This window comes from Euprymna scolopes, unplaced genomic scaffold (assembly GCF_053919585.1).
Source record: "Euprymna scolopes isolate OS-2025 unplaced genomic scaffold, ASM5391958v1 sca38, whole genome shotgun sequence".
In the NCBI taxonomy this organism is placed as follows: domain Eukaryota; kingdom Metazoa; phylum Mollusca; class Cephalopoda; order Sepiida; family Sepiolidae; genus Euprymna; species Euprymna scolopes.
In genome coordinates, this window is record NW_027633413.1 from 135,295 (window position 1) to 145,294 (window position 10,000).

The window sequence follows — 10,000 nt, forward strand, 5'->3', positions numbered from 1 at the left end:
GCCATCTTTCGGGTCCCTGGTCGCTCGCTACGCCAGAGTCGGCCGAGTCGTACTCGGAAAAAGGGGAAACCGACCCGGGGGTGATGCGCCCGCGCGCAGCGCCTAAACTCGACGACAAAATAGGACTAGTTCAAGCCGCGGGATCTCACCGATGGGCGGAAGGAGGATATGGAAGCTGGCGCCCGGCAATTCCCCTTTTTGGAAGATGCGCCGGTCCCCTCTCGGGGAGGAGGGAAAAACAACCGCACGTCAGCCACGAGCCTTCCCTCTCCTATCTCTCTCGGGAAGAGAGAAAAAAGGAAAAGTTGCGGGCACCGCAGCAGCGACGGCGGAAGGCCGAAAACGCCGCGCCGGCGGGATCGGGCACGGCTCGGAGGCGGGTGAGGCGAGGAGAAGACGACGGCACGAGACCGACGACACCCCCCGACGACCCCCGGACGACTTTGCCACGACACCTCTCCCGATCGACGCCCTCCTACACGCTCTCTCGCTTTCGCTTCGCCTTCGGGGTTAGTCAGAGGTGGCCCCTACGACTCGCGAACGGCCAGGACTCCTCGGTCCGTGTTTCAAGACGGGTCGGGTGGGTTGCCGATGCACGTCGCTGACCCGGGGTGGCGGGCGGCTCGAGTAAAAAAGCGTCGCCGAGCGACCTCTCCGGAAACGGAAACGGGCGCGGGCGGGGTTGCCCCCGACAAGAACCCGAAACGTCGGCGAGGTGCGTGACGGCGAGGCCGCGCCAGTCCTATCCCGCCTCTCATCGCGCACGCGCCCGAGACGGTGGGGCGCCTAAGGAGCGACACACAGAGTGCGTCGCCCGCACGCGACTTCCGGCGGGATCAAAACGGACCGGCTCGCCACGTGTAACGGATCGTGTCAGATTTCCTCCGTTCCCGGCAGAAAGGGGCAGTTACGTTCGCGGGCCCGACGGCCGGTGGCCCCCGACTTCACAAGGTGGGAAGACGGGGGTTTTCAGGGTGATGAAACGCCTGCCGCCTACGGAAAAAAACCCGCGTGTTCGACCTGCACGCCGGGAACGGGTCGCGACGACGGACCGGAGGGGAAGTGCGTCCGGTGCCGGCCGCGCGGAGGTCGCGCCGAAGCGCCCGCGCCATGATTACGCCGAGCGATGAGAAGGGGACGGGTGCAGCGGAGTCGCGCGCGGAGGGAGCAGGAGGAAAGAAGAAGCGGCGGCGACGGATGCGGCGGGTTAGGGCCCGGCGGCAGCAGCGATCGAGAGGACGAGTCCCCTCCGTCGCAGCCAACCGACGCAGCCACCTACCGACGCCGCGGTCGTCACCACGTTTCCCTTCCCGCTATCCACGCGGCCCGTCTCCTTCGTCGGCGACGCGGGCACAAAAGCTGGCCCGCGGAGAACGAGTTCCCCGCGGACACGACGAACGACGACCTGTGCCGCGACGGCCTCTCTTTCAAGAACACACATCGAGTTTGGGCTCGAGCCTAGGCAGCACCGGACTGAGTCCCCCCGCGATCGCGGTGAGCGGTCCCACCCGTTTACCCCTGGGCGGTTTCACGTTCTCTTGAACTCTCTCTCCAAAGTTCTTTTCAACTTTCCCTCACGGTACTTGTCGACTATCGGACTCGTCCCGGTATTTAGCCTTGGATGGAGCTTACCACCCGATTTGGGCTGCGTTCCCAAGCAACCCGACTCTCGGATCGAAGGCCGTCGCTCGCCGTCCGCACCGAATGGGCCTGGCACCCGCCGCGGGCGGCCCCGATCGAGGGAACTCCGAACTATGCGAGACGAAAACGAACGGCTGCCTTCGACCCATGCGCCACACGTCCCGAAGCCTTTAACTTGCGACGGGATTCGGCGTTGGGCTTCTCCCGGTTCACTCGCCGTTACTAAGGGAATCCCGGTTGGTTTCTTTTCCTCCGCTTAGCGATATGCTTAAGTTCAGCGGGTCGTCTCGTCCGAGCCGAGGGCGGCGGTTTTTAGTAGAGTGTGGTGTTTGGAGGAGAGGAATCTCGATCGGTACCCTCCGTGTGACGACGGCTGGCCGATATAGCGCCCGTCCGACCGAAAATGAAGAAGCCAACAATTAAAAAAAAAGCGTGGGTCCTCCCCATCCGACGTTGCCTACGACGCGGCCACCTTTTTACGGTGCGACGGCCGTGCTCGTCGCGCTGCTCGAGGCGTCGCTGAGAGACACCTTCATGAGGCAGAGAGCGAGACGAGCAGGCGGCGCTTACGTCGGCAGTCGGTTAGGTCGGTGCTTTTTTTTTTGTTTTGTTCTCCCTTCGGCTGCTTTCGGACAGACTCCTCCTGCTCCTCCTCCACAGTGTTTCTTCACGCGGTCGAAAAGGGAAAAGACTCCGCGGTCTGCCAGCGGGAGACGAAGGAGGAGGCCGGAGAGGGTTTTAAAAAAAAAAAAGACATTGAAAGGAGTCAATTCTTTTTTTATTTTTCTTCCCCCTCGTCACTCGCTCCTGCGACGTCCCGGTTACCACCGTGCCGAGGACCGGGCGGGCACGGGGACGGCAAGATGTCGTTTCGTTAACGGAGAAAGACATGTAACGTTCCGCCTCTCGACCGGACGTGGCCCCGAGACAAGGGATCTCGGGGCCGCAATGTGCGTTCGAGGTGTCGATGTTCACTGAGTCCTGCAATTCGCATCAGTTCTCGCGGCTGGCCGCGCTCTTCATCGACGGACGAGCCGAGTGATCCCCCGTCCAGGGTTCAGCACTTGGGTTTTTTATATTAGTTTTTGTTTATATAGATTTAGTAGTGTGCGAGGAGGTCTGTGCGAGGAGGCGTGACGGCATTGCAATGTCGCGAGTAGTTTGTTTTTAGCTAGCGGCGGTGGCACAGCGGCTGCAAAAAAAACAAAAAACGATAAAGCGGCGACAAGGCAAAGAAGAAGCGGCCATCACTTGCGGTGGGCGAAAAAACAAACAGGTGGTAAGACGCGGAAGCAAGCAAGAAGAGCTGGGGCTTTAAAAACCTCCGCGTCACCACAAATCTATCTCTCGCTCCGCCTTTTATAGGTTTGTTTGCGCGCATTCGAGGCGTTGACGCCGACAGACAGAGGAGGTAGGCCGGAAAACAACAAACCAGTCTCGAACGGGAAAACGGTAATGATCCTTCCGCAGGTTCACCTACGGAAACCTTGTTACGACTTTTACTTCCTCTAAACGATCGGGTTCGGTCGTCTTCTCCAGGCATCGAACGCCGAGGCGTAGATGCACGAGTGTCGTGACGGACACGTCGCGCACTGCCCGGCGGCGTCGTCGGCCAGATCCGAGGACCTCACCGGACCGTTCGATCGGTAGTAGCGACGGGCGGTGTGTACAAAGGGCAGGGACGTGATCGACGCGGGCTGTTGACCCGCGCCTACCGGGAATTCCTCGTTCACGGGGTTGGTTACAGGCCCCGATCCCTATCACGGGAGGTGGTTCAGAGGTTTCCCAACCCTCTCGGGCCGGGGCGAAGTCCCCGCTGATACCTCCAGTGTAGCGCGCGTGCGGCCCCGGACATCTAAGGGCATCACAGACCTGTTATCGCTCCGCCTCGTGTGGCTTTCTGCCACCCGTCCCTCTAAGAAGTGCGTGAGAAAACCGACCCGGACCCGAGCGCCACGGAGGACGCCGAGCCCGCCGTAAAAATCACTGACATCGGCGCACTAGTTAGCAGGCCGGAGTCTCGTTCGTTATCGGAATCAACCAGACGGATCGCTCCACCAACTAAGAACGGCCATGCACCACCACCCACCGAATCGAGAAAGAGCTATCGATCTGTCAATCCTACCGGTGTCCGGACCGGGTGAGTTTTCCCGTGTTGAGTCAAATTAAGCCGCAGGCTCCACTCCTGGTGGTGCCCTTCCGTCAATTCCTTTAAGTTTCAGCTTTGCAACCATACTCCCCCCGGAACCGAACTCTGGTTTCCCGCAGGCTACCCGCCGGGTCATGGAAGCGAACGCCGGCGGATCGCCGGTCGGCATCGTTTACGGTCGGAACTACGACGGTATCTGATCGTCTTCGAACCTCCGACTTTCGCTCTTGATCGAGGAAAACGTGCTTGCCACACGCCATCGCTGCAGTTCGTCTTGCGACGATCCAAGAATTTCACCTCTAACGTCGCAATACGAGTGGCCCCGACCGCTCCCTTCGATCATTGCCTCGCCGTAGACGGAGACCGACAGACGTAGACGAGGCCCTCTTCCATCATTCCATGCTTATCGTATGCAAGCTTGAACAGCCCGCTCTGAGCACTCTAATTTTTTCAAAGTGAACGTACCGGCCGCCGCGGACACTCGGTTAAGAGCACCCTTGGAGGAGAAACCGCCGACCGCAACACGCGCGCAGACAAGACACGAAGCAGGGACTCGGAGCGGACCGGGGGGTTCAAAAAAAAAGAGGAACGCGCGGAAAGGGAGAGGGAGAGAAGCGCGGGGGTCAGAGTGCGGGGATGCGAATGAACACACCCAAACACACACACGTAGCACCCCCCCGTTAGACTACTCCCGGAACCGAACCGACGACCACTTGTTTTTTTTTTCCCGGATCCCGATCACGACCTCCTCGTCCACCTCGCCGGCAGGACCGCGTGGCGGGTATGCTAGCGGTTGACACCGGCGGAAAGGGCCGGGAATGCGAACGGACGACCAAAGTCAACGACGGACGATGGCGCCGCCGCCCCGGGGCCGCTTGCGCGACCACGAACCCGAGTTCGGACTACGAGCTTTTTAACCGCAACAACTTTAATATACGCTACCGGAGCTGGAATTACCGCGGCTGCTGGCACCAGACTTGCCCTCCGGTTGGTCCTCGTTAACGGATTTGAAGTGTACTCATTCCGATCGCGGGGCCTCGACAGAGTCCCGCGTCGTTATTTTTCGTCACTACCTCCCCGTGCCGGGAGTGGGTAATTTGCGCGCCTGCTGCCTTCCTTGGATGTGGTAGCCGTTTCGCATGCTCCCTCTCCGGAATCGAACCCCGATTCCCCGTTACCCGTAGTAACCACGGTAGGCACTTAACCGACCGTCGACAGTTGATAGGGCGGACCCTCGAGAGACCCGTCGCCGGGCGTGAAAGCTCGTGCGATCGACCAGTGAGTTATCCAGAGTCACCAAAGCGGAGCGCGCCGCCCTATGAGCCCCGCCACCGAACGGACCCGCGAGCGGGAACGCCGACGACGGGAGGACGGAATGACGCGCATCGGTCTCAGTCTAATATGTAGCGCCGCGACCCGGAACGGCCGACGCGGGTGCCAGCGCGCGAGGCGTGGCGACGACGGCGCGCCGACCGATCGCGGCCTGTGTCACATGTATTAGCTCTAGAATTGCCACAGTTATCCATCGCCTCCGAGGAGGAATACGGTCCCGAGGATTAGGTCCGGTTCCTGAGCCATTCGCGGTTTCGCCCGTTCTAATGCGTGGCGTGAACTTACACTTGCATGGCTTAAGCTTTGAGACAAGCATATGACTACTGGCAGGATCAACCAGGTATCGTTGGAATTTGGGACTTTGTTTCGACAGAACGACAGACCGACCGACCGACCGACCGACATAAGACAGACAACTACAACGACGGGCACGTGTTTATTTGTTTTTCGAGGAGGTTCGCCGTCAGTAGAAGCGCGCTGCCCGCGCTGATGGCCTCTTTTTTGTTTCTCCCCTGACTTGGACCGAGACCGAGACTCAAAGAACGAAAGCGACCAACGTCGACAACAACAACGACAACGGCACCCTTGACAGCGATACATACGACAAACGACAAGCAGCACGACGGCAGTGCACACGGACATCGAGGGTCAAGGTGCAGACTGAACTCGCCGAGGTCGTCGTCATCGTGGTCGCCATCGATTCCGTCTCGTCGTCGTCGTCGTCAACGTCCACGTCACAGCCGGCCGAGAAGAGAGAACAGACGACAGCGTCGACAACAACAACATCGACAACGGCACCCTTGACAGCGATACATACGACAAACGACAAACAGCACGACGGCAGTGCACACGGACATCGGAGGTCAAGGTGCAGACTGGAATCGTCGAGGTCGTCGTCATCGTGGTCGCCATCGATGCCGTCTCGTCGTCGTCGTCGTCGTCTTCGTCGTCGTCGTCGTCATCAACGTACCAACCGACCGAGACGAGAGAGCAAGCAACAACGTCGACAACAACAACGACAACGGCACCCTTGACAGCGATACATACGACAAACGACAAACAGCACGACGGCAGTGCACACGGACATCGGAGGTCAAGGTGCAGACTGAACTCGTCGAGGTCGTCGTCATCGTGGTCGCCATCGATGCCGTCTCGTCGTCGTCGTCGTCTCCGTCGTCGTCGTCGTCGTCGCCAACGTCAACGTCAACATCACAGCCGTCATCGGGGAGGAGCTGGACCAGGGCAGCGGCGGCGTAAATTTTCCCGTCACCTTCGTCGTCGCCTTCGTCGACCGACCGACCGACCGGCGTCGTGTTCGTGCTCGGAAAACCGAGGAGAGACAACGTGCACATGGCGCGTTCTCGCAAGCGGCTCCTCGGTCCGATTTTTTTGGGCGGCTTTTTCGAGCTTTTTTTTTTTCTCACCCTTTCGTCCGTGCGACGGCGAACGTTAGGGGAAAAAAAAAAAAAAAAAAAACGACAACAACGCGGCGGACCGGGCGAACAACATCGTCGACACACACGACATTGACGACCGGTCCCCCTTTTCACAATCGCATCGAGATAAAAACGAACGAGTCCGATTCGAGCACCGAGTCGCGAGCGGGAGGACTGTCGGTGCAAGTATCGATCACTGACGTGAGCGCTTCGCCGGACAGAGGATGGCTCATCCGGCAGCCGTGCAAATCGACGGTATGGGAAGAACGAACAAGAAGAGCAACGACTTGATCGGCGGCTTGGGAACTGCGGACGGTGAAAACGGGTTAATCGACTGCGACCACGACTGCTCGATCGATCTTCTTTGGCGCTAACAAAGGTGGAGGTGGCGCAAGAAGGGACTAGCGCTATCACCGTCCACGTATCAGAAGATGCGGCGGCAGACGTCGACGCTTATGCGTTGTCGGACGAGAAGTCGCTGCAGCACGTGTACCGCGAGCGGGACGTCCAAGGTTTTGCCAGACGGAAAGAAATCGGGTGTCAGCGAACGTTCACACGGCTGTGAGATCGGACGCTGACAGGAGTAGGAGGCGGCAGGCAGGCGGCGGTTACGGCGGCGGCGCCTGCTGCTGCTCATCCTCCTGTTTGCTGCGGCGACTTCCAGGACGGGAGAGCATCGAACAACGTACGTATGGTTACAAGGGGATCAGGATCTACATAGTGCATCCCCCGCGGCTATTTTTGTTTGTTTGTTCGCTCGTTCGTTAATTCGTTCGTTCGTTCGTTCGTTCGTTACAATGTACGTTTTTCCGTTCGACGGCGGCAGAGAGCGGCGGCGTTTCTCCCTAATCCGGAGGATTTATCGGTCGCACAGCGATGGGTCGTTCGGCCGATCATCGAAAGATTCGCAGGTAGTGGTTGAATGGCAGAACGGCAGCAACAACAGCGGCGGCTGAGAGCGGCGAACGCTGAGGCGGAAGCAGAAGCTGCAGCAAACGTATCGGCTAAACATGGTGGACATAGATATGGCTGACGACGCGGGTACCACGACGACTATGGAACCAGGAAAAGGAGCCGTTAGTTGTTCCAACATATCGTTCGACACGTCGAGCAGCCCTAGGTCCACGGAGAAGCACACACACGTACCACGTATTATAACCTAACGACGATGAGCGGGCGCACGGTTGGCAGGAACGAAGGCGGCGGATCAAAACAAGTTGGAGCGCGGGGCGACAGCGATAACGGTGACAGCCCTAGGCGGCGGAGATGCCACTTTCTGACGCCTTTGCGACAAGCCCGTAGAGACGTTCCGGACCACCACGAGGCAAAGAGTCGCTGCTCCGACGAACCGACACACCAAAGTGTGCTTCCTACCGAACATGTTTTATAAAACTTTCAAACTGGAAAACCCCAGAAATGGTGTTGGTATTTGTCCAGACCCACCTCCGACACCTGAAAATGGTGGTCAAAAAAAACGTCGATTATACGAAGCGACATTTCTGGTCGGCGATTTTCCAGTTTTACGCCTACTGCCACATGGGGATGTCGGTAGGCGTCGCAAAGTGCCTTCTCGTAGGCTAGGCACACCAGGACTTTGTCATTTTTTTCCCCCTCGACATTCCTGGTCCGGTCTATTCCGATTTTACACCTACCGCCATGTGGGGGTGGCAGTAGGCGTCGAAAAGTGCCTTCTCGACCGCTAGCGACACCACTACTTTATCGAGCTCTGGAGGCCCGCACACCGACCCGGGGGCCGCGGAGTCGACCCCGGGGGCCTCCGCCTCTCGCCGCCGCTCACTTGGACGCCTTCCGCAACCTGTGGTCCCGCTCGGGGCCGCCGGGAGCCTCGCCGACCTGACCGGTGTCGGTAGGCGTCTGGAAGCGCCCGGCCGACCTGGACGAGGTCCCCCTGGCCCCCGGGGGACACCCCTTAGTTGGATGGGGGTGCTGTCCCGGGCACACATGCAACCCGCGGCCGCCTACCGACAGCCCCCGTCGCTCGATCGCTACTCCTTTCCAACATATGTCGGAGAAGCCGGGCGGTTGTGAAACCCCAGAAATGGTGTTGGTATTCGTCCAGACCCACCTCCGACACCTGAAAATGGTGGTCAAAAAAAACGTCGATTATACGAAGCGACATTTCTGGTCGGCGATTTTCCAGTTTTGCGCCTACCGCCATGTGGGGGTGGCAGTAGGCGTCGAAAAGTGCCTTCTCGACCGCTAGCGACACCACTACTTTATCGAGCTCTGGAGGCCCGCACACCGACCCGGGGGCCGCGGAGTCGACCCCGGGGGCCTCCGCCTCTCGCCGCCGCTCACTTGGACGCCTTCCGCAACCTGTGGTCCCGCTCGGGGCCGCCGGGAGCCTCGCCGACCTGACCGGTGTCGGTAGGCGTCTGGAAGCGCCCGGCCGACCTGGACGAGGTCCCCCTGGCCCCCGGGGGACACCCCTTAGTTGGATGGGGGTGCTGTCCCGGGCACACATGCAACCCGCGGCCGCCTACCGACAGCCCCCGTCGCTCGATCGCTACTCCTTTCCAACATATGTCGGAGAAGCCGGGCGGTTGTGAAACCCCAGAAATGGTGTTGGTATTCGTCCAGACCCACCTCCGACACCTGAAAATGGTGGTCAAAAAAAACGTCGATTATACGAAGCGACATTTCTGGTCGGCGATTTTCCAGTTTTGCGCCTACCGCCATGTGGGGGTGGCAGTAGGCGTCGAAAAGTGCCTTCTCGACCGCTAGCGACACCACTACTTTATCGAGCTCTGGAGGCCCGCACACCGACCCGGGGGCCGCGGAGTCGACCCCGGGGGCCTCCGCCTCTCGCCGCCGCTCACTTGGACGCCTTCCGCAACCTGTGGTCCCGCTCGGGGCCGCCGGGAGCCTCGCCGACCTGACCGGTGTCGGTAGGCGTCTGGAAGCGCCCGGCCGACCTGGACGAGGTCCCCCTGGCCCCCGGGGGACACCCCTTAGTTGGATGGGGGTGCTGTCCCGGGCACACATGCAACCCGCGGCCGCCTACCGACAGCCCCCGTCGCTCGATCGCTACTCCTTTCCAACATATGTCGGAGAAGCCGGGCGGTTGTGAAACCCCAGAAATGGTGTTGGTATTCGTCCAGACCCACCTCCGACACCTGAAAATGGTGGTCAAAAAAAACGTCGATTATACGAAGCGACATTTCTGGTCGGCGATTTTCCAGTTTTGCGCCTACCGCCATGTGGGGGTGGCAGTAGGCGTCGAAAAGTGCCTTCTCGACCGCTAGCGACACCACTACTTTATCGAGCTCTGGAGGCCCGCACACCGACCCGGGGGCCGCGGAGTCGACCCCGGGGGCCTCCGCCTCTCGCCGCCGCTCACTTGGACGCCTTCCGCAACCTGTGGTCCCGCTCGGGGCCGCCGGGAGCCTCGCCGACCTGACCGGTGTCGGTAGGCGTCTGG

The 10,000-nt window shown here is 60.1% G+C and overlaps 2 non-coding genes and 1 pseudogene across 2 annotated transcripts in view; all 3 read right to left on the bottom strand.

Moving 5' to 3' along the window:
- Positions 1–1,946, bottom strand: part of LOC145274423 (large subunit ribosomal RNA) — a 5,721-nt gene extending 3,775 nt beyond the window's left edge. Inside the window, exon 1 of the ribosomal RNA XR_013866663.1 lies at positions 1–1,946. This exon is cut by the window's left edge and continues 3,775 nt beyond it. This is a non-coding gene — a ribosomal RNA (large subunit ribosomal RNA).
- Positions 1,947–2,541: 595 nt separating this feature from the next.
- Positions 2,542–2,699, bottom strand: LOC145274405 (5.8S ribosomal RNA). Its single transcript, XR_013866657.1, has one exon. It is a non-coding gene; the product is annotated as a 5.8S ribosomal RNA (ribosomal RNA).
- Positions 2,700–3,094: 395 nt separating this feature from the next.
- Positions 3,095–5,465, bottom strand: LOC145274409 (small subunit ribosomal RNA; annotated as a pseudogene).
- Between the last annotated feature and the right edge of the window lie 4,535 nt (positions 5,466–10,000).